Here is a 23,505-nt window from a genome sequence, read left to right on the forward strand (position 1 = left end):
CCTCACTTGCTTGGTTGTATTCTATATCAATAAAGTGTTTAGATGTTTAAAACCATTGCTGTAACACATAGAGACGCTAAACATTGTTCTTATGATTTAAAGAGATGGTTTCTAACTTCACTTACCTGGGAAATGGAGGCAACTTGGAACGGTTTGGGAGCACAATTAAGTGCACACAGCATGCCATATCATCTGATAATTGTAGGAAATAATCCCAAAAGGCAATTGACTGTAATGAAAAACGAAACGGATGGGTTATAAAAAAATTTACCCTCCTCACAGTTGTCATGAAGGGTAATCAAAGCTATATGCACCAAAGCCGTCTTTTGTACCAGGCTGTAAACATGTTTTTATCAGCTGTAAAAATGACCAATTTTCCATTGCAGTCAGAAATTACCAGGGGCCTCATGTATCAACTGTTTGGGATGGAATCATCTGCATGTCTAGCAGGTATATAAGGTTTCCATACCATGCAGTTGACCAGCCAAACATTAAAGTGTAATTTGCAGCAATCGCCAATTTTCCCAATGTAATCGGAGTGATCAACTGCACACACATTGCTATAAAGGCGCCATCTGAAGTCAAATTTGCATATGTGAATCAGAAACATTTCCATTCAAAAAATGTGCAAATAAAATATAATGCTCAAATGCGCTTAACATAATACACACACTTATTAATGATTCCTACTTGTATTCCTCGTGATGAAGAGTAGGCAAAATCTGTTATGCAGTTTGGGGAAAAAAAGAATGAGTTAATTTATACCAAGTTCATGATCGAATGTGTCAAAACATGCTGCCATGCGCTTTATGAGCTACGCCACTCACGCTGCTATAGATACCACAAATTTTACACCTTTAAATCGGACCATTTCTTTTTTTAATACACTCACAGTGCAATGTTCAGACCCAACTGTGTTAGCCGAGTCAGCTTAACTCTCCCACAGTCCCTCTTTCTTTTGGTCATTAATTCTGGAGAACAAATTTGAAAATAACAGTTTTTCTCTGGTCTACCATTGACAGCAGCACCTTCAATTCACATTCTGTTTAGTTTCTATTTTTGCTTGCTTTTGCCATTGCTTTTTCATTTGGTTTTGCCACAAGAGTCATTATTATATTTATACGAGGGAGGAGAGGTTTTGCACTAGTGCACGTGCGGTCAGTTTCACATTAATTCGGATGTACAAAGAGAATATGCATGGGATTCGGCGTATGCAGTGTTTCATAGATCTGAATTTTTTACTGCGTATGCAATGTTTTACTATGATTTTAACGCAAGTCTTTGTACATGAGGCCCCTGGACTTCCTGGAGCCAGCTTCTCAAGGCGAGTCGATAAATTGCAGTTTTAGTTACCTCTGTATTGGCTTTCCGAGGGAGAGCGGGTTTCAGCACAATAGAACCTGCTGGTGAAACAAAGACTGTTTTTTCCAAAAAAAAAAAAAAAAAAAAAAAGACATGGAACCAAATTTAAGGTTATTTGGGTTAGAAGTGGGTTACACGTCGCCGGAGTAGGTCTGGAGGTGCATTTTCCAAAACCATCATTAGCCAACTAAGGTCGTAAGTGTTTGGAGTACATGCACTATAAGTTAAGTGCATGTGAATTTGTTCTAACAAGGACTGATTCTTTGGTGACTTGTTCAGGGAATGTAAAGTATGTGTGAATTGTTGTGTGCAGTTCAGGACAGTCAACTGGTTATAAATTACTCAAAGAAGATCTAAATCGTATGATTGAATAGAGATTTCTCTTGGAAAAATGAAGGGAGAGCACTATTTTTGACTCTTATAAATATTCAATATTAAATTAAAATTAAAACAATGACGAGTAAAAATAGGACAGAAGAAGTCAGATTTATAATATTATTACTTCATGGCACACAAGACTCAATAATACATTATTCAGTATGGGTAAAGTACATATAGACAAGTGTTACACATTATATATGCAATAAAATGTACAGCATGATCTAATAAACTGTTTAAAAATGCAAGGGAGAATTAACTCTATGTATCCCTAAATTATGCAGGAACTGGAATATCTCTGGTGTTTTAGGAGTCGATTTTAGGAGTGTTTTAGGCAGAGTTAATGAAAGCAGTCATTTAATTTTGAATAAATATGTGATTTTCAAAGAAATCCACATTGAGCTCTATAAAGCCCTGCATTGGTGGTGTACACTGTGCAGTTTTACTGTGTTCTCTAACTCAAAACACAACCGGAAGAAAAAGAGGTTATTCAGGTATATGTCCTGTTTTGTCTTCTCCGTGTCCATAGGCCATAAGGTGAACCTAGAAAAAGTGGCTAGAGAATGATTTTCGTTCACACATCTGGGCTCTTCTTTTTAAATACATTTCTGGATAGACAACACCCTTTTGAATTTTATGTAAAAAGTTTTTCACAAAAAAATACTGCATTTTTTTTGTCAAGATGCATAAATGTGTATAATTAGGAATTTTTACAAAAAACAAAAATCTTATGCTGCTAGTTTTTCCTGTAACTTTATTAATATGCATTTTAGCAACACATAATATGTGTCAAATCCACTTTTTTCATGTAGCTACATACATAAGACCAGTGCTGGTGCATTAATCTACTCAATTTAAAATTAAGACAATGAAATTAGGCTTTGTTTTTTTTTTACAACCCACTATAACTTTACAGATAAGCACTAAATAAAACTGAAGAAAATATTTGAACTTAAACATGTTTGTTATGTTTTATTTAACAAGAATGTTCCGTGAGCTCTTGGGTATCACACAAAATTATAAATAAAAACAGTTTTTGGTCTAAGTTGGCTAAAATAACCTGAAATGCTGGTCTGCTGCATAAATTTTTTTCAATAATGCTAAAAATTGTAAAATTTTACAGAAGCTTTATTACAGCTCAAATCGAACTAACATGTACACAGATCATTTTTACTCATCCCTACTATCCTTATCGCTATCATCAGAACCTGAAAGCTACATGTTAAAACACATTTTGACAAATTCTTCATTTTCAGACAAATTATCCATTGTCCTGTTCTGGAATGCACATCTGATCTCACTTATGACAGTCATTCACTCATCTCGGTCTTCTGGTTGCAAAGAGTCTAAGAATCTGAGAAATCTGATGCACAGCCGACTCTCAGATGTCTGTGTGCCCTCATGCTGCGGTTATAGTGATGACCACTCATCACTCCATTGATAGCTCCTAGAGCATGAACTTCTGAATCAATGAGTATATCCTGCAGTCCTGCATCTCCAAACCTTTTCCCCAGAATGCTTAGGTAGGACATGCATGTGTGAAACTCACCTAATCTAATCACTACAAGATTTGGCATATATAGCTTGGTTAAAGACTAACACTATATGATCCTTCCTCACCTTGTGTTCTCTGTAGTACCAGCTATTCTACTTGCTGTGCTTTCACCATCACTTTGCCTAGTTACGTCCAACGGTTATTGTTTCTATACCTGATGGATGAGGCATTCTTTCTACCAGATGAGGTATTGGTTTTACCAATCTGCAGAAAGGGTCTCAAAAAAAACAACAATTCATTGATGTTGCGCTGGTTAGGAGAGTGAAACACCAGCTTGGGGTAAATCATCAAACAGCCTCCACTTTAATTTATCCTGCGTGAAATGAAGAAAATACAGTAATACAGTATGTCACAAAAGTGAGTACACCCCTCCTACTTCTGCAAATATTTATTTATAACTTTTCATAGGACAACACTGCAGAAATGACACTTTGACACAATGAAAAGTAGTCAGTGTAAAGTGTGTATAGCAGAGTAAATTTATTGTCCGCTCAAAATAACTACAAATACAGCCAATAATAGCTGAACCCCTGGCAACAAAAGAGAGTACACCCCTAAGGGAAAATGTGAAATGTCAATATTTTGTGTGGCCATCATCATTTTCCAGCATGGTTTTAATTCTCTTGGGCATGGAGTTGACCAGAGCTTCACAGGTTGCCACTGAAATCCTCTTCCACTCCTCCATCACAACATCATGGAAGTGGTGGACGTTTGACACCTTGTGCTCCTCCACCTTCCTTTTCAGGATGCCCCAGAGGTGTTCTATGGGGTTTATGTTTGGAGACATGCTTGGCCAGTCCATCATCTTTACCCTCAGCCTCTTTAGCAAGCCAGTGGTCATCCTGGAGGTGTGTTTGGGGTCATTATCATATTGGAACACTGCTCTGCAGTCCAGTTCCTGAGAACTGCTTCAGTATGTCAAAGTACATGTTAGAATTCACGTTTCCCTCAATGAAATGTTGCTCCCCAATGCCAGCAGCACTCATGCAGCCCCAGAACATGACACTCCCACCACCATGTTTATTGGTAGGCAAGACACACTTGTCTTTGTTCTCCCCACCTGGTTGTTGCCACACACTTGACACCATATGAACCAAATGGGTTTATCTTGGTCTTAGACCACAGGACATGGTTCCAGTAATACTGGTCCTTAGTTTGCATATCTGCAGCAAATTGTTTGCAAGCTTCTTGCATCGTCTTTAGAAGAGGCTTCCTTCTTGGACTACAACCATGCAAACTAATTTGATGCAGTGTGCGGCATACGATGTGAGCACTGACAGGTTCACCTCTCATATTTTCAATCTCTGCATCAATGCTGGAAGCACTCATCCGTCTGTTTTTCCAAAGACAATCTTTGGATGTGAAGCTCAGAACGTGCACTCAGCTTCTTTGGCTGACCATGGTGAGGCCTGTTCTGAGAAGAACCTCTGTCCTCTTAAAGCGGTTGAAGTTCTTGGCCACTGTGCTGCAGCACAGTTTCAAAGCGTTGGCTATCTTCTCATAGCATTGGCCATCTTTATGTAAGGTATGCTATGGTGAACAACAGGTGATGACCTAAGGAAGAATTGAAACAGGTTTATTTATTGTATTTCTCAAATCTACAACAAAAATATTGTATCCTTTTTAAATATGCATAGCAGGGTAGATGTGTTATGCTTTACTGCAGTAGAAAACTACTCTGAAATCCAGAAAATAAAAGAAGATAAAAGCGTGAGACTAACTCTGCTCCTTGTAGATCATTTCTCTCCATAATTCCTGAGAATTATGTGATTAGAAGAGCAATCGGGGCGTTTTAATGGGGATTACAATTAAAGTAAGGGGGACATTCATCTCAGGGACTACATTCAACCCAGGCTCATTCTGAAAACGAACCTCTATACATGTTTCTGGAGGCCGCGAAATACATCGCAGCAGGTATGTATTTTTGCAGTTTTTGTTTTCGTGAATTCAAGAGAGGCCGATGAGATATTAAATGTCTCTTGCGAGTGCCATTCGTACCTGCTGTTATCAACGTGCTAATTAACTGTTATCTTTAGAATTAGCAGGTAATAATCCAGTATTTAATAGTGTGAATTGTTACCTAAACTAAAGTGTTAAATGAATCGAGAAGGAGCTGTAATGGAGAATATTTTAGTTCAATACTGAGTTTAATTATGACTGATGTTCTGCTGCAGTTTTCAGTGTTTTATCACTAATAAAGAGTGGGACATTGAGCTGCTGTCGTGTGTCATTAAAGTTGAGTTTTCATGTTTTTTTCTGCAAAAAGAAGTGCTGAGAAACATCAAAAAACCTGTTTATATCTTAAAGAATGCACAACACTCACAAAACCGGTTTATTTGGAGGACTGCCTCCTTCCACAGAATAATTGATCCTGAAGCAGCTGAAAATGCACACTTATGAAGATACAAACATCACAGTATACATTCAGTGAATCTATAAGGTGCCGTGTAGGATTTAAATCAAACGTAGCTTATCAACACATACATAAAACACATGCATATACACCGATAACTAACTCGCATATACACCTTTACTACTGGATGTTCAAAACAACACAGATAAAACTTGTGTATAGATATAAACTTGACGCATGCATACACCCACATGCACAGGCACATACATATAAACTTGATCCTCATATAAACACCCAAATTAACACATGCACATACATATAAACTTGCTGCATGCAAACACACCTATACACGCTCGGTAGGGTTGCCACCCGTCCCTTAAAATACGGAATTGTCCCGTATTTAAGAATGAAATTGTGCATCCCGTTTTGATTCAATATGGGACATGTTTTGTCTCGTATTTTTATCTTTTTTTTTAAAGTAGCTTTTCATGCAAATTATCCCACACACATTTTATGTAGATGCCTCATGTTCTACTTTTCATAGGGTAATACTTGATGTCATCGTTAGTTTGATTGGTCTTTGTCCAGTGAAGAGGGCGGGTCTTTTCAGCAGAGACTGTCAAGTCTTGACAGAGAGTAATGACAGATGCTTCTCCAGGTAACCCTCCGCATCTTAAAAGTTTCAGAGTTTAAACGCAAGCGACTGAATAAATACTGCAGAGTGAGAGGAAACAAATACCTGGCTGCAGAGTGTTAGAAATTGTTATTAAGCTAACTGCACGATGTGTCACCTCTGGAGAGCAGCATTCCCGAAATGACAGAACTTGCAAAAATCAAAGCAGACAGTTCTTCATACCCCAAGTATCTCCCGATGCAGACATGGTAATGACAGTGTAATCATTATCAACAATATTTAGGTTAATTGCTTAATATGTTAAAAATGTGACCTAGTCTGTGAAAATCTAGCTGGAGTCTTATTTTATTTATTTATTTATTTTGGAATTTACTGTTTTCAACATGAAATAAAGAACAGTCTGTGAAAATAATTATAATATATGTATTTTATATTAAGTGAGTAAAACAATGTCAACAACTGAAATGAATGGCTTCAATCAAACTTTATCTTAGAATTAGATCTGGCCTGGTTTTCACACACTGGGTCACACATTGTAATTTGTAAAAATTCTGTAAATACAATGTTCAGTGTATTATATTCCAATGTAATATTCTAATTTGTTTGTTAAGTTTGTCAGGCACATAAGCATTAATTTAATACTTGAAATATTTTATTTAATACATTAATAAACAACATAATGCCCATCTAAAGAAAATAAACTAGTAAATTGCAACTTTACATATTTTAAACTTAGAAATAGGCTACATAAAAACTTTACTAGATTGTAAAAAAATGCTGGTTGCCTAATTTTTTTAATTGAATCAAATTAATCATGAGTACATTGATCTTATATTATGTTAAACTGACCTAAAACAGCTTGCATAACTTATAGAATTTAAGATAGAACATGATTAACTTAGTTCAGTTAGATAAAATGAGCTAAAAACATACTGTCAGGACTAGTTTTTTACAGAGTAGCTAATGTTTGTGTCTAGTTTATGTATGTGCTGTTACTGCAAATAATGACAAATATTTTAGCCAAAATTTGTTATCAATACCAACATTTAAAATTAGGTTCATTAGTGTTCTCCTCTCCTTACAGCAGCTGAGTTAACCACACTATTAAACATAACATCAGCTATATCAGTGCTGCAGAGTTGTAAAAGAGAAAGACTGACTGCATCTGTTTACACAGATTTTAATAAAAAACTAAATTAAAGTTTATTTTGTCCAGGTGTTCATACTTTGCTAAAAACATATTTTAAGTTGCATTTTACCACCACTGGCATGCTATTGGGCCTGTGATCACTGTGGTCTAGCAACATTATATTTATTAAACCCATAGCTTTCTAATATTTTAATTGCATAGTAAAACTTTAATTGTGCTGGAACATTCCTTAGCATTATCTTTTTAAATATTTTTAAAATTAGCATAATCTATTTTCATAATTCAACATCTGTAGTTCCTCTATTAATCACATTATTTCTGTTTCTTAAGCTTTGCAATAACCTGATTCATGACAAATAATGATCTTGTTCATTTAAGATCAAAGGGCTTTTACGTTGAAATTAAACTACTTCCTTTTAAAGTAAAATAAATTCCTTTTACACTAGGGGCTCTATTTTGACGGTCCATGGGCAAAGTGCAAAGCGCAGGGTGCAAACCCATACAGAGCATGTCAGAATTCACTTTTTCTAATATAAGGACGGAAAAAAACGCTTTTGCGCCGTGGTGCATGGTCTAAAATTGTTGAGCTTATTTTCTTAATGAGGTAGAGGTATGTTTTGAGAAAAAAACAGTCAGAGTCTCATCTCCCATTCCCTTTAAGAGTCAGTTGCGTTGCGCCATGATGCATTTGCTATTTACATGACGTAAAGTAAATGTAAGTGTAAAAACTGAGCATTTTTACTAGCAAAAGAACAGTTAAACAGAGCATCTGCTGCGTGAGAATGAAATAAATGATTAACTTTCACTTTCGCTCTCGTGGATAGTGTTAGATGACGAGCCAGCAGACCATAATAACGTTTAACAGCTTTTACTTGTGCACAGTAAACAGTTCACATAACTTTACATGATGGCTTTTTCTTTCTGCCGTATCACTGTTGTACATGCGCAGTAGCAGGTTTAGGAACAGAGCATTTAAAGCGACAGAACACAAATTCTACATCCTCCTTCTTTAACTGTGACAGTTTCTTCTTAACAAAAGATTATTGCATAGCAAACTAAATCGAAATTTCAGTTGTTTGAGAAACGTTTCTAAGAGGTAAACTGAGCTTAAAGAGAGGCTATGAAACTTTTAACAGCTCAGATTTTAAGCATTAATTAAACAACTTTTATACATTCTGTATTGTTACTTAGCGATTGAGTGTTTTCTTTTTTCATCTCAGTCTATGTATTTTGGGTTTGGTTTGCAAAGACGACCAACTCTGGTCACGTAAGGAGTTTTGGGAACAACTTTTGTTGAATGTTCAATAAATGGTTTCTTCTTGGTTTCTTGTAAGGTGCAATGTTCTCTAAATCCTCTGGAGTGGGATGTTCGTGTTTAGACTTGACAGAGGGGGTCAACAGTTGTGGTGATGGTTTTGTGACTGGAAGAATGTATTTTCGGTTTCATCTGTATTCTCTTCCTTCTGATTCCACAAGATATGACCTTGGTTCATCCAAGAGTTTTTTAACAAGTCCAATTCGATCATGACCTTTGGAAGTTGCCAGTCTCATTACTTCACCTTGCGAAAGTGGTCACAGTGTTTTACAAGATTTGTCATGGTATTGCTTTTGATATTGCCTCTTCCTCGAGAGTTGTTCCTTGACAGAAACATTGTTTTTCGAGGCTGGCACAAGGGCAGATTTGCTAACTGGTAGAGCTGTTCGAGTCTGCCTAGACATTAATCTCTCTGCAGGAGAACCCAGAATCTGATCACGTAGAATGTTTCTGATGTTGAGCAAGTTTTGAAACACATCAAATCCATCTTTTTTGGATATCTCCATTATATGTTTTGCACTTTGCACTGCCCTCTCAGCTAGCCCATTAGCTTGTGGATATTCTGGGCTACTGGTGATGTGTGCAAAATCCCAAGCTGCAGCGAATTCTTTAAATCGTTGACTTGTGAATTGGGTGCCGTTGTCCAAAAAGGACCTTGTGTGGACTCCCGTGAACAGAAAAGTGCCTTTTTAGTTTTGTTCCATTTGTTCCATGGCATGCTGAAAAACTTCGCTGGCAGGATTAATACCAAAGGGCATTCGAAGAAATCTGAATCTACCAAACGGCGTACTGAACTTGTCAGGGTTCTGCCACTCTGGTCTTTGTAAATTCTTGTTTTGGTGGCAGAGCTCTGACACTACCCATGTCCGGTCCTGTTTCTGTCTCTGTGTGCGCGCGCGCCGTCGTGGGTGTACGCAGAGTGTGCGCGCTTCTGCTTGACGCGGCCGCGCGCGCGCTCTGCGTCCCTCAGACGCGTGCGCTCTTGTACTCGTGTTTGTGTTTTCGTTTGTCAGCAGCGTGGTGTTTCATTCCCAGCGTCTCAGTCTTGTTGGTTTCGGTTTTGGTCGGCGCTGGGATGAAGCATGCACGCTGCGTGTGTGAGCGCGCGGTGAGTGCTTTCATTCATCGTGTGCTCGTGTCTTGCGTCTTTTGTCAAAGCACGTGGCTCGGTGTTTACATTGTGGTCACGTGCTTTTGTCGTGTGCTTCAGTGTTGTGTTATGTGAGCGCATGGCTTGTATTGTCTCTCTGTGTCATGCGCTCTCCCGTCTATTGTCTAGTCCCACCCTCCTTGTTTACTCATTATTAGTTTGTCATGTTCACCTGTGTGTCAATTTACTTTTTGCTTTATAATCCCCCTCATGTTTTCAGTCATTTGCCTGTTCGTCGTCGTCGTTATTTCCATGTCGTGTGCTATCCAGTCCTGTTTGTCCTGCCAGCCCTTCCAAGTTTGTTTGAGTGTTTGTTTTATAGTTATGTTTTTCCCCCTCAGGGTGGTTTTTGTTCTAATTTTGTTTTATTTTTATTATCAATAAATCATCCTGTTTGCACTTGAGTCCTCGCTCCTTTTTCCCCATTTCCCATCACCAACCCTGACAGTACGAACAGGCCAAACAGAGGACTCAGCAACAGGATGAGCATAATTATCCTTCCACCCACCACAGCAGAGGAGAGACAGAGGCGCCTTCAGGGGCTGGTGTCGGCCCGCCAGCAAGGTCTGGAGGTAAAAAGCTTTGCCCAGTTTTTTTGGACTTATGCTAGGGGGCTTGAGTTTGATGACGCCACTCTGAAAGAAGCTTTTAATCTCTGTCTCGATGAACCCCTGCCACAGTGGGAGATGGATCAGCTTGGGGTGTTGGACTTCTGGGGCTTTTCACTTTATCTCCACCACCGTAAGGATTGGCAGATCCTCACACCTCCTCCAGCTGATTGTGGCAAGTACTCCACCCTTCCTTCCTCTACGAGTGCAGCTCATGACCTCCCTCTGACTCGGTCGAGTAAACGGAGGCTGCAGAGAAAGAGGGCTGCCCAAACTGCTGCATCAGCCCCAGAGCGCCCTCCAGTGTCGGCTCCAGCCCCAGAGCGCCCTCCAGTGTCGGCTCCAGCCCCTGAGCGCCCTCCAGTGTCGGCTCCAGCCCCTGAGCGCCCTCCAGTGTCGGCTCCAGCCCCTGAGCGCCCTCCAGTGTCAGCTCCAGCCCCTGAGCGCCCTCCAGTGTCGGCTCCAGCCCCTGAGCGCCCTCCAGTGTCGGCTCCAGCCCCTGAGCGCCCTCCAGTGTCGGCTCCAGCCCCTGAGCGCCCTCCAGTGTCGGCTCCAGCCCCTGAGCGCCCTCCAGTGTCGGCTCCAGCCCCTGAGCGCCCTCCAGTGTCGGCTCCAGCCCCTGAGCGCCCTCCAGTGTCGGCTCCAGCCCCTGAGCGCCCTCCAGTGTCGGCTCCAGCCCCTGAGCGCCCTCCAGTGTCGGCTCCAGCCCCTGAGCGCAGCTCAGTGCCGGTCCCAGTCCGGCTCCTTGCCCTGCCGGCGCCACCCAGACGTCTTGCCCTGCCGGCTTCAGCCCGGCTCCTTGCCCTGCCGGTCCCAACCAGACGTCTTGCCCTGCCGGCGCCATCCAGACGTCTTGCCCTGCCGGCTTCAGCCCGGCTCCTTGCCCTGCCGGCGCCAATCAGACGTCTTGCCCTGCCGGCCCCAGCCCGGCTCTTTGCCCTGCCGGCACCACCCAGACGTCTTGCCCAGCCGGCCCCAGCCCGGCTCCTTGCCCTGCCGGTCCCAACCAGACGTCTTGCCCAGCCGGCCCCAGCCCGGCACCTTGCCCTGCCGGCACCTACCAGACGTCTTTCCCTGCCGGCACCTACCAGACGTCTTTCCCTGCCGGCACCTACCAGACGTCTTTCCCTGCCGGCACCTACCAGACGTCTTTCCCTGCCGGCACCTACCAGACGTCTAGCCCTGCCGGCACCTACCAGACGTCTAGCCCTGCCGGCCCCAGTCCGGCTCCTTTCCCTGCCGAAACCTACCAGACGTCTAGCCCTGCCGGCCCCAGCCCGGCTCCTTGCCCTGCCGGCACCACCCAGACGTCTTGCCCAGCCGGCCCCAGCCCGGCACCTTGCCCTGCCGGCACCTACCAGACGTCTTTCCCTGCCGGCACCTACCAGACGTCTTTCCCTGCCGGCACCTACCAGACGTCTAGCCCTGCCGGCCCCAGTCCGGCTCCTTTCCCTGCCGGAACCTACCAGACGTCTAGCCCTGCCGGCCCCAGCCCGGCTCCTTGCCCTGCCGGCCCCAGCCTGGCTCCTTGCCCCGCCGGCGCCACCCAGACGTCTTGCCCTGCCGGCGCCACCCAGACGTCTTGCCCTGCCGGCGCCACCCAGACGTCTTGCCCAGCCGGCCCCAGCCCGGCTCCCTGCCCTGCCGGCCCCAGCCCGGCTCCCTGCCCTGCCGGCTCCCCTCTGGTCTCCAGCCCTGCCGGCTCCCCTCTGGTCTCCTGCCCTGCCGGCTCCCCTCTGGCCTCCAGCCCAGCCGGCTCCCCACAGGCCTCCAGCCCAGCCGGCTCCCCACCGACCTCCTGCCTTGTCTCCCCTGATAGACTCTCCCTGGGTCGTCCCTCCTGCTCCTCCCTGGTGTTCCCTCCCTGCACCCTAGACGGACCCTCCGGCTCCACCCTGGCTCCCTGCCGGGGCCCCCAACCCACTGAATCCACCCTGGACTGTCCCTCCTGATCCTCCCTGGTCTTGCCCTCCCATCCCTCCCTTGTTTGTCTTGTTGGGTCTGGCTTGGCTTCCCTCCCTCCCTCCCTTCATGTCGTCTTGCTTGTTCACCTCCCTGTCTTGTGTCTGATGTTGCCTGTTTTGTTATCATGTAGTGTTTCTTGTCTGTCTTGTACCTTGTTGGATGTTCCCTTTAGGGACGCCAGGTGGCGTCCCTTTTGGGGGGGGGGCTAGTGTCAGGGTTCTGCCACTCTGGTCTTTGTAAATTCTTGTTTTGGTGGCAGAGCTCTGACACTACCCATGTCCGGTCCTGTTTCTGTCTCTGTGTGCGCGCGCGCCGTCGTGGGTGTACGCAGAGTGTGCGCGCTTCTGCTTGACGCGGCCGCGCGCGCGCTCTGCGTCCCTCAGACGCGTGCGCTCTTGTACTCGTGTTTGTGTTTTCGTTTGTCAGCAGCGTGGTGTTTCATTCCCAGCGTCTCAGTCTTGTTGGTTTCGGTTTTGGTCGGCGCTGGGATGAAGCATGCACGCTGCGTGTGTGAGCGCGCGGTGAGTGCTTTCATTCATCGTGTGCTCGTGTCTTGCGTCTTTTGTCAAAGCACGTGGCTCGGTGTTTACATTGTGGTCACGTGCTTTTGTCGTGTGCTTCAGTGTTGTGTTATGTGAGCGCATGGCTTGTATTGTCTCTCTGTGTCATGCGCTCTCCCGTCTATTGTCTAGTCCCACCCTCCTTGTTTACTCATTATTAGTTTGTCATGTTCACCTGTGTGTCAATTTACTTTTTGCTTTATAATCCCCCTCATGTTTTCAGTCATTTGCCTGTTCGTCGTCGTCGTTATTTCCATGTCGTGTGCTATCCAGTCCTGTTTGTCCTGCCAGCCCTTCCAAGTTTGTTTGAGTGTTTGTTTTATAGTTATGTTTTTCCCCCTCGGGGTGGTTTTTGTTCTAATTTTGTTTTATTTTTATTATCAATAAATCATCCTGTTTGCACTTGAGTCCTCGCTCCTTTTTCCCCATTTCCCATCACCAACCCTGACAGTACGAACAGGCCAAACAGAGGACTCAGCAACAGGATGAGCATAATTATCCTTCCACCCACCACAGCAGAGGAGAGACAGAGGCGCCTTCAGGGGCTGGTGTCGGCCCGCCAGCAAGGTCTGGAGGTAAAAAGCTTTGCCCAGTTTTTTTGGACTTATGCTAGGGGGCTTGAGTTTGATGACGCCACTCTGAAAGAAGCTTTTAATCTCTGTCTCGATGAACCCCTGCCACAGTGGGAGATGGATCAGCTTGGGGTGTTGGACTTCTGGGGCTTTTCACTTTATCTCCACCACCGTAAGGATTGGCAGATCCTCACACCTCCTCCAGCTGATTGTGGCAAGTACTCCACCCTTCCTTCCTCTACGAGTGCAGCTCATGACCTCCCTCTGACTCGGTCGAGTAAACGGAGGCTGCAGAGAAAGAGGGCTGCCCAAACTGCTGCATCAGCCCCAGAGCGCCCTCCAGTGTCGGCTCCAGCCCCAGAGCGCCCTCCAGTGTCGGCTCCAGCCCCTGAGCGCCCTCCAGTGTCGGCTCCAGCCCCTGAGCGCCCTCCAGTGTCGGCTCCAGCCCCTGAGCGCCCTCCAGTGTCAGCTCCAGCCCCTGAGCGCCCTCCAGTGTCGGCTCCAGCCCCTGAGCGCCCTCCAGTGTCGGCTCCAGCCCCTGAGCGCCCTCCAGTGTCGGCTCCAGCCCCTGAGCGCCCTCCAGTGTCGGCTCCAGCCCCTGAGCGCCCTCCAGTGTCGGCTCCAGCCCCTGAGCGCCCTCCAGTGTCGGCTCCAGCCCCTGAGCGCCCTCCAGTGTCGGCTCCAGCCCCTGAGCGCCCTCCAGTGTCGGCTCCAGCCCCTGAGCGCCCTCCAGTGTCGGCTCCAGCCCCTGAGCGCCCTCCAGTGTCGGCTCCAGCCCCTGAGCGCAGCTCAGTGCCGGTCCCAGTCCGGCTCCTTGCCCTGCCGGCGCCACCCAGACGTCTTGCCCTGCCGGCTTCAGCCCGGCTCCTTGCCCTGCCGGTCCCAACCAGACGTCTTGCCCTGCCGGCGCCATCCAGACGTCTTGCCCTGCCGGCTTCAGCCCGGCTCCTTGCCCTGCCGGCGCCAATCAGACGTCTTGCCCTGCCGGCCCCAGCCCGGCTCTTTGCCCTGCCGGCACCACCCAGACGTCTTGCCCAGCCGGCCCCAGCCCGGCTCCTTGCCCTGCCGGTCCCAACCAGACGTCTTGCCCAGCCGGCCCCAGCCCGGCACCTTGCCCTGCCGGCACCTACCAGACGTCTTTCCCTGCCGGCACCTACCAGACGTCTTTCCCTGCCGGCACCTACCAGACGTCTTTCCCTGCCGGCACCTACCAGACGTCTTTCCCTGCCGGCACCTACCAGACGTCTAGCCCTGCCGGCACCTACCAGACGTCTAGCCCTGCCGGCCCCAGTCCGGCTCCTTTCCCTGCCGAAACCTACCAGACGTCTAGCCCTGCCGGCCCCAGCCCGGCTCCTTGCCCTGCCGGCACCACCCAGACGTCTTGCCCAGCCGGCCCCAGCCCGGCACCTTGCCCTGCCGGCACCTACCAGACGTCTTTCCCTGCCGGCACCTACCAGACGTCTTTCCCTGCCGGCACCTACCAGACGTCTAGCCCTGCCGGCCCCAGTCCGGCTCCTTTCCCTGCCGGAACCTACCAGACGTCTAGCCCTGCCGGCCCCAGCCCGGCTCCTTGCCCTGCCGGCCCCAGCCCGGCTCCTTGCCCCGCCGGCGCCACCCAGACGTCTTGCCCTGCCGGCGCCACCCAGACGTCTTGCCCTGCCGGCGCCACCCAGACGTCTTGCCCAGCCGGCCCCAGCCCGGCTCCCTGCCCTGCCGGCCCCAGCCCGGCTCCCTGCCCTGCCGGCTCCCCTCTGGTCTCCAGCCCTGCCGGCTCCCCTCTGGTCTCCTGCCCTGCCGGCTCCCCTCTGGCCTCCAGCCCAGCCGGCTCCCCACAGGCCTCCAGCCCAGCCGGCTCCCCACAGGCCTCCAGCCCAGCCGGCTCCCCACCGACCTCCTGCCTTGTCTCCCCTGATAGACTCTCCCTGGGTCGTCCCTCCTGCTCCTCCCTGGTGTTCCCTCCCTGCACCCTGGACGGACCCTCCGGCTCCACCCTGGCTCCCTGCCAGGGCCCCCAACCCACTGAATCCACCCTGGACTGTCCCTCCTGATCCTCCCTGGTCTTGCCCTCCCATCCCTCCCTTGTTTGTCTTGTTGGGTCTGGCTTGGCTTCCCTCCCTCCCTCCCTTCATGTCGTCTTGCTTGTTCACCTCCCTGTCTTGTGTCTGATGTTGCCTGTTTTGTTATCATGTAGTGTTTCTTGTCTGTCTTGTACCTTGTTGGATGTTCCCTTTAGGGACGCCAGGTGGCGTCCCTTTTGGGGGGGGGCTAGTGTCAGGGTTCTGCCACTCTGGTCTTTGTAAATTCTTGTTTTGGTGGCAGAGCTCTGACACTACCCATGTCCGGTCCTGTTTCTGTCTCTGTGTGCGCGCGCGCCGTCGTGGGTGTACGCAGAGTGTGCGCGCTTCTGCTTGACGCGGCCGCGCGCGCGCTCTGCGTCCCTCAGACGCGTGCGCTCTTGTACTCGTGTTTGTGTTTTCGTTTGTCAGCAGCGTGGTGTTTCATTCCCAGCGTCTCAGTCTTGTTGGTTTCGGTTTTGGTCGGCGCTGGGATGAAGCATGCACGCTGCGTGTGTGAGCGCGCGGTGAGTGCTTTCATTCATCGTGTGCTCGTGTCTTGTGTCTTTTGTCAAAGCACGTGGCTCGGTGTTTACATTGTGGTCACGTGCTTTTGTCGTGTGCTTCAGTGTTGTGTTATGTGAGCGCATGGCTTGTATTGTCTCTCTGTGTCATGCGCTCTCCCGTCTATTGTCTAGTCCCACCCTCCTTGTTTACTCATTATTAGTTTGTCATGTTCACCTGTGTGTCAATTTACTTTTTGCTTTATAATCCCCCTCATGTTTTCAGTCATTTGCCTGTTCGTCGTCGTCGTTATTTCCATGTCGTGTGCTATCCAGTCCTGTTCGTCCTGCCAGCCCTTCCAAGTTTGTTTGAGTGTTTGTTTTATAGTTATGTTTTTCCCCCTCGGGGTGGTTTTTGTTCTAATTTTGTTTTATTTTTATTATCAATAAATCATCCTGTTTGCACTTGAGTCCTCGCTCCTTTTTCCCCATTTCCCATCACCAACCCTGACAGAACTTTGTAAGTAGAGACGACTTTTGGTCTAGTGAAATCTGCCAAAAGTAGCTCTTAGCATCTAGCACTGAAAATACAGTAGAATTCAGCATTTGTGCCGCCACTTCTTCCACTGTGCGCATAGGGTGACGTGGACGTTTCAGAAACTTATTTAGGTCTCTAGGATCAATGCACAGTCTTATTTTCATCTGAGTTTTTCTTGTGAGTGGCCACCATAGAAGATACCCAGTCAGTAGGTTCCGATACAGGGCTGAGAACACCCATAGCAACCATCTTTTCTAACTCTGCTTTCGCCTTGTTTTGCATCGCTGCAGGAATTCTGCGTGCTGGATGAACAACAGGTTGAGCTTCCTTGTCAAGTTTCATGCAGTATGTCACAGGAAGTTTTCTTATTTCTTCTTGGAAAAGATTTGCATATTCTGTGTTGATCTGTTGAGCTAAACCTGTTTCTTTTAGACTGACTTGGTGTACTGCTTTATTGAGAGAAATGAGGTCCATCCAAAGACAATCAGAGAGCCCAAGTAGTGGCTGTACATCCCTTTGAACCACGTAGAACTGTAAAGTATAGATCTGACCATTCAGATGACAAGGTAACGCAGTGGATCCAGCCGTTTGAATCTCCTCTCCACCATGAGCAACAACCTTTACATGGCTCGACACATGCAGATTTTCATGTTGCTTTACATGTGCAAATGTTTGTGAGGACATGATGTTGCATGAGGCTCCTGTGTCAATTTTCAATTCAGTTGTTTTTCCATTGATTTGGACTGTGCAAGATATTGCAGGTTTTTTCAGCTGTTTTAAATCTATATTAGCCATATTTTGATGGTTCAGAGCAACTCCATATATCAAGAAGGAGTCTTCACTGCTATTGGAAGTTTTAGAAACTTCAATTTGATTCAGTTTTTCTTAGATTTCTTGCACTGTGAACTTTAGTTGATTTGCAACATTTCTAAAAGTGATTCCATTTATTGCACCAGTGACATTGCTGGCCATACGCAGTACATCTCTCCCGTTTAGCTTCGTGGTTTGTTCCACAATTGCTGCAATTATGAATTTGCTGTGGAGCAAACTTGTCTAATCTGGGCTTGGGAGAACGAAATGACTTTCTTTTTATCATTTGTTGAACACTATCCACATTTGACAGGTTGTGTTTTGGTCCAGCTAATGTTTTGGTGTGCTGATCTGTCAGTTCATGTATCTGACATGTTTCAATAACCTTTGCTAATGTCAACTCGTTGTCATGCAACAGCAGTTTTCTCATTCCATCATGAAGTATTCTGCACATGAGTAGATCCCTTATTAATTCTTTCTGAAAATCTCCAGTTCTGCAACTCTGTGCTTTGTTTCGCAAATCACTCACGTATGTAGTTAATCAGACAATTAAATGATGATCGAGCATTGATGTTGAAGATCTGTTGTTAATAGGCAGAATCACTGAAGAGAAACACAAATACTAATATATACCACATTTGGAAAAGAGACCTGCAATATTACAGTGACTGCTTTACTTTTGTACTCGCAACACTGCTATTACCAGCCGAGCAAAGCCTCTATTGCTATCTTATATTCTTATGTACTTGTGTGTCTGTGTTTTTCATCTAACTGGTTATTTCGTCATGTCTCAAACAGGTTGGGACGTGTTTTCCAAAGGTGAAAGAATTTTTAGATCTATTGTTCAATTCAACAGTTCAGTGGAGGAACAGAAAGATCTGCATGCATTATTTGAGGTAAGAATTTGCTCTTTCTGTGCTTTATATCATTTTTAAATGTCATCTAAATACCCATCGATCATCTCTTTCTGAGACTTTACTACTGAGCTAAAGACATTCTGAAAATTTCATTTACACATTTTAATGTCAAGTGTGTTTCTGGAAGAGAATCACAGAAAGAAAAAAACTTCTCATTCTGATACTGAAATCTGTGTCCACTGTGCTCTCGCTCTGCACAGTGGACATTTCTTTAGTTATATTGTTTTAGTCATTTGATATGCAGTGACACACAGTCAAATAATTCGCCGAACAGATCAGCCACTTTTGATGCTCATAGACATAAAGTACTTGTGCTGCAGGTATCAGGAGGTTTTCTAAAGTTTGAAGCTGTCGTGCAGTGAGGGGTTTGCGTCTTTAATAAACTACGACAGTTCATATTCATTAAACTGTAAGAATGATTAATAAACACAGATGAAACAGTGCCTTAAAAGTCATGTCTCTCCTTCAGTTAAGGGCTCAGGTGCGCTTTGCTCTCAAACTACAAGTCCTAGTGAACCACTCTCTGGCACACTTCTTCCATTTAGTTTGTTTTATGTGTGTAAATTTGTGGAAAAGAAGGGCTGAGTATCATTATTTGACAATAGTGATCTACAGTACAGTGGATTCACACAGTCTTATTTGTTGATACATGAGCTGAAATCCCTGAAGAGTTTCAGCAGTCAGACCGGTTTCATGTATTTTCCTGGAGTGTTTCTGGTTTAACTGATTCTGATGATAAACAACTGCTGTGGCTACAACATCAACTGTTTTACATTATTTATACAGTTTTTTTTGTCTAAATACTATTAAACCTGTACATTTCAGAGATCATGAAATTTCTCAAAAAATAATCAGAAAATAAACTAAGAAATATGTATTTATTTGTGTTTTGTTACTTGTAACCGTTCCAAATGGCTTGTACTGTATCTGGTTAACTCTTTATATTTTCATATTGCGTCTAATGCCAGGTTAAAAACGTGACACATACCGCATTTAAACACATCTGTGAGCTTGCAATCCACAGCTTTTCCTACACCTGTGCAGCTTTTAAATTCCATAATAGTTCAGCTTTTGCCACTGTGTGGATTAATACTGAATGTATGTGATTGTTAAGAAAAGAGAAATATGCTGGTGTTTAACTGCATTGCTTCAACGCACTCCTGCATTGCGCTCAGACATACACTCTGCACTCTGACTACTTCTAAATTGTTGATTAGGCATGGTGGGCAATTCTCTGTCTCGTGCTGAACGCAGTCGACCAAACAAATAAATCACTGATCAAATCAAATAATATTATTTGGGATATTCATTCATTCATTTTCTTTTTGGCTTGGTCCGTTTATTTATCTAGGGTCGCCACAGCGGAATTATTGCCAACTTATCCAACATGTTTTACATAGCGGATGCCCTTCCATCTGCAACCCATCACTGGGAAAAATCCATACACTCTCATTCATAAACATACACAAGGACAATTTAGGCTACCCAATTCCCCAATAGCGCATGTGTTTGGACTGTGGTGGAAACCCGAGCACCCGGAGGAAAGCCACGCCAACATGGGGAGAACATACAACTGACCCAGAAGAGGTTCAAACCAGTGACCTTGCTGTGAGGTGATTGTGCCACCCACTGCGCCCCTGTGATGCCTGTTATTGGGATACTTATGTAAAAATAAATGCATATTATAAGACAATGAAAGTGTTTTTGCATATTAGACTGTTTTTGGAGTCCCCCAAAACCAAAATATAACCTTTTTATTGCATAATAGGGGCTTTAAATGTCCTGAAGAGTTGCACACGTCTAAAATGCCGTTGAGCTTCTAGTAGAGTATATTTAGCAGTACTGGTTGTAGACAGAACAGACTGATACCTGCTCAAGTCAGCTGCATTCTTGGATTTACACCATTTTCTCTCTGCTGCCCTGCATATAGCAAATCTTCTGTACCTGGATGACCAGCACATTCTGGAAAATATAATAGATCACACAGGCATTTCATGACTAAACCAGTACTCATGCTGCATTTGAATTACACACTACATACTACCACATAACCCACACTACTGCTTAGGTAAACTTAAAAATGCTTCAAAGCTAACACCAGGCCCCGATTAAGAATTCAGGAAGAATTATATATATATATATATAATTTTATTTTTTTAAAGGGTATTTTCCATATATAACTTTTACAAACGTATAAAGCATATTATTGGCATGTGTGGCGGAGGGGAATATGCCACCGCCTTGTGGGGCAGATAATAAACTTTAAACTAAGGAAGACTGAGTGAGCAACAGGATCTTAGTCCCCCCACCCAATGCTTTAGGTCTCAGTATAACTAGTGGTTATATGTGAGTGTCTATCGTGTTGCTATATGGAGCTACAGATAAAGTGAGGTGGGCTTCAGGATCTATCTTTATCACGGTGGTAGCCTGAAGTGTGTATGTGAGTGTGTAAAAACTCAGAAAAACCCACCCTCCCAGATCTAACAGGATAGATGAGACGGCCCCACTCCTTAGTATAAAGGACTTCAGTTAACTCAATGTAACTAAACAAGCAAATATTTATTTAAACAAAAAGTATTAGTCTTATGAGACTAATTGAATGAGTTTTCTTTTCTTATGTTTCTTCACATAAAAAGTTAAATTCTTTTAAACTCAATCAGCTCAAAATGAAATGAAATATAGACAATAATAAATGAAATAGAATCAATGTGATAGTGTTTCAGTCACACCTTAAACAATGACAAGATTCACATTCACAATCAGTATTAATCAAATGAGTTCAAATCAAATTAGAGTTCACTTTCAAAATTCAGGAAAAATATACTCAGTCCATTCACGAGTGAAAATGTCCATAGACTGGTAAACAAATAAGTCTCTGTGGAAAAACGAACAATTTCCAGTTTTTCGATCGAGAGTTCCTTTAAAGCACAGTTCTGTTTCAATATGGTGAAAAGAAAAGATGTCTTACCAATATTCAAGGAAATGTGAACTCAATATTGTACATCACCACTCTTGGGTCCAGAACGGAGCGCTGAAAGGAGTCTGGAAAAGGCAGGGTAATGTTCCTTCAACTCTTTGATCCCCAACGATTGCCCTCGTGATCCTGAACGCACAGCACGATCCAACAAGGCCACAATCCCGTCCAACGGCGATCAATCAGAGCAGACAATGAACACACGATGCTTTCCAAAAAAAATCCTCGCAAAAATCCTCGCAAAAATAACACAGCATCCACTATGTTTTGAGTTCGTTTGAACTAACAAAAATCTGGATGTAAATTACAAAAAAACACAGGAGTATTCAACTTCAGCACTGAATAATCCAACTGACTTTAACAGCAGGCCTATTATCCCGCGTCACTCACGAGCACGGCAAAAAAAACTTGCTGCGTCACTGTTAATAACTGGCTCATTAAACTACACGGAGACTTAAAAGCAACGAGACTTTGAAGCAATGTAATCTAGCTTTGTTTCATGTCATCAGTTAACTTCTTAAGTTGATCAAAAAGTTTTAAAACTTCACATTCTTCATAAGCTCACCACTGCTGTCACAACTCGCCTTTCTCTCCTCCCTCTCTCTGCCTGAATGCGATCGTCACCCACACACATACCGGAGAAAGTAATGGCGGCGCCCATGTCAAATTTCAAAATAAAAGTTCTCTCATATTCGGATTTGTAGATCCCCTACACATGGCATATACCACACTATGCCTCTCCAATCCAGTTCTATGCATCTGAGTCTTTCATAATACACACTTATTAATGAATTATTGTCTCTCTCCTCTCCCTGTATTTTCTACACTCTTCTCGTGATGAAGAGTAGGCAAACAGCATAGATCAACGTGATTATAAACCTAAAAGTATCCGAAATCACACACACTATACTTTTTCTTCTCTCCGGTCCCTCTCTTTTTCAGGGCCTTTCTTTCTATCTTTCTCCCTCTCTCTCTCCTTTTTCTGTCTGTCTCTCTGACATGATGTATCCAGTCCATGCTACGCTGCCATTAGCCTCCGCCTGGTCAATGCTAGCTTACTCATCTAACGTTACCATAACGTCTTCTTCTATACCCTCATTCTCCTGATCATGGGTCTGTTTAAAGAAGCTGTGTATGGAACATCCATCTATTAACTGTTCTTCACACAGAGCCATGAGGTCGGAGAATACGGGTGAAGTAGGGCTAGTTGCAGCAAATGATGATGACAGAGTTCGGAAGATTGTAGATAACATTGTAGATACAAATCAATTCTATTAAGATGTTGCTAACATTTATCACCAGGTGGAAAATAACTGTTTATAGAATATAATCACTATATAGATGCTGTTACACTTATGAAATAGGCTAAACATTATTAAATACCCACGAGGCACTTGTGACTTTTATATCACGTTTGCATTATTTTTTTACAAAATGTTTCCTTCCTATTAAAAATACATATATTTCCAATCTGATATGTAAAAGGGAAAGAAAAAGTAGCACGAGTTCAGCAGATGGTGGATTCGAACCAAGTTGATGATCAATCGCAACAAAAGATGTTGCTGTGCGCGTTACGAGGTACGCCACTCACGCTGTAATCCTACTTTGCTCTTTACTCATCTTGTCTCTGTCAATCAGGCATCGGTGCGCGTAAACCATGAACAGCTTATTCCAACTAGGTGCGCTATTTGCAATTAGCCTAAAAAGACACTCCAAAATCGCCTTTTTTTCCCCCTCGCAGGGGTCCCAAGTGCGCACGGGCCCTTGGGCCTGTGGCCCATCATGCCCATTGGTTAATCCGGTCCTGCCTAACATCAAGTAGTGCTACTTTCACACATCTATCTATCTATCTATCTATCTATCTATCTATCTATCTATCTATCTATCTATCTATCTATCTGTCTGTAATATCAGTGTTGAGAGCAACACAGTAAAGCAATTACTCTAATATATTCGTTTTTTGCTGTAATGCAGAACTATAACAGATCACTTTTCCAAAGTTTAATAACCCGAGGTTAAGTGGTATTATTTAATTATTTAATAATGTTATTGCAATAACTGTATTCATGAATGCATTTAGTTTGTTTTATGAGTGTAAATTTGTGGA

The 23,505-nt window shown here is 44.5% G+C and overlaps 1 protein-coding gene and 1 long non-coding RNA gene across 3 annotated transcripts in view; one reads left to right on the plus strand and one right to left on the minus strand.

The window, feature by feature from the left end:
- Window positions 1–3,751: 3,751 nt before the first annotated feature.
- Window positions 3,752–22,003, minus strand: LOC110439450 (uncharacterized). Of its 2 annotated transcripts, none has more exons than XR_012402147.1 (3): window positions 21,393–22,003; window positions 20,294–20,386; window positions 3,752–4,849 (listed from the first exon to the last, which is right to left on the minus strand). It is a non-coding gene; the product is annotated as an uncharacterized lncRNA (long non-coding RNA). The 2 variants fall into 2 exon arrangements; XR_012402148.1 differs by having other exon boundaries at window positions 20,895–22,003.
- Window positions 18,342–23,505, plus strand: part of LOC110439426 (NACHT, LRR and PYD domains-containing protein 3) — a 59,594-nt gene continuing 54,430 nt past the window's right edge. Inside the window, exon 1 of the mRNA XM_021475436.3 lies at window positions 18,342–18,403. The gene's annotated coding sequence lies outside the window, so the exon portion shown is untranslated. The remainder of the gene's footprint in view (window positions 18,404–23,505) is intronic.

Source organism: Danio rerio, chromosome 4, assembly GCF_049306965.1.
Source record: "Danio rerio strain Tuebingen ecotype United States chromosome 4, GRCz12tu, whole genome shotgun sequence".
In the NCBI taxonomy this organism is placed as follows: Eukaryota; Metazoa; Chordata; class Actinopteri; order Cypriniformes; family Danionidae; genus Danio; species Danio rerio.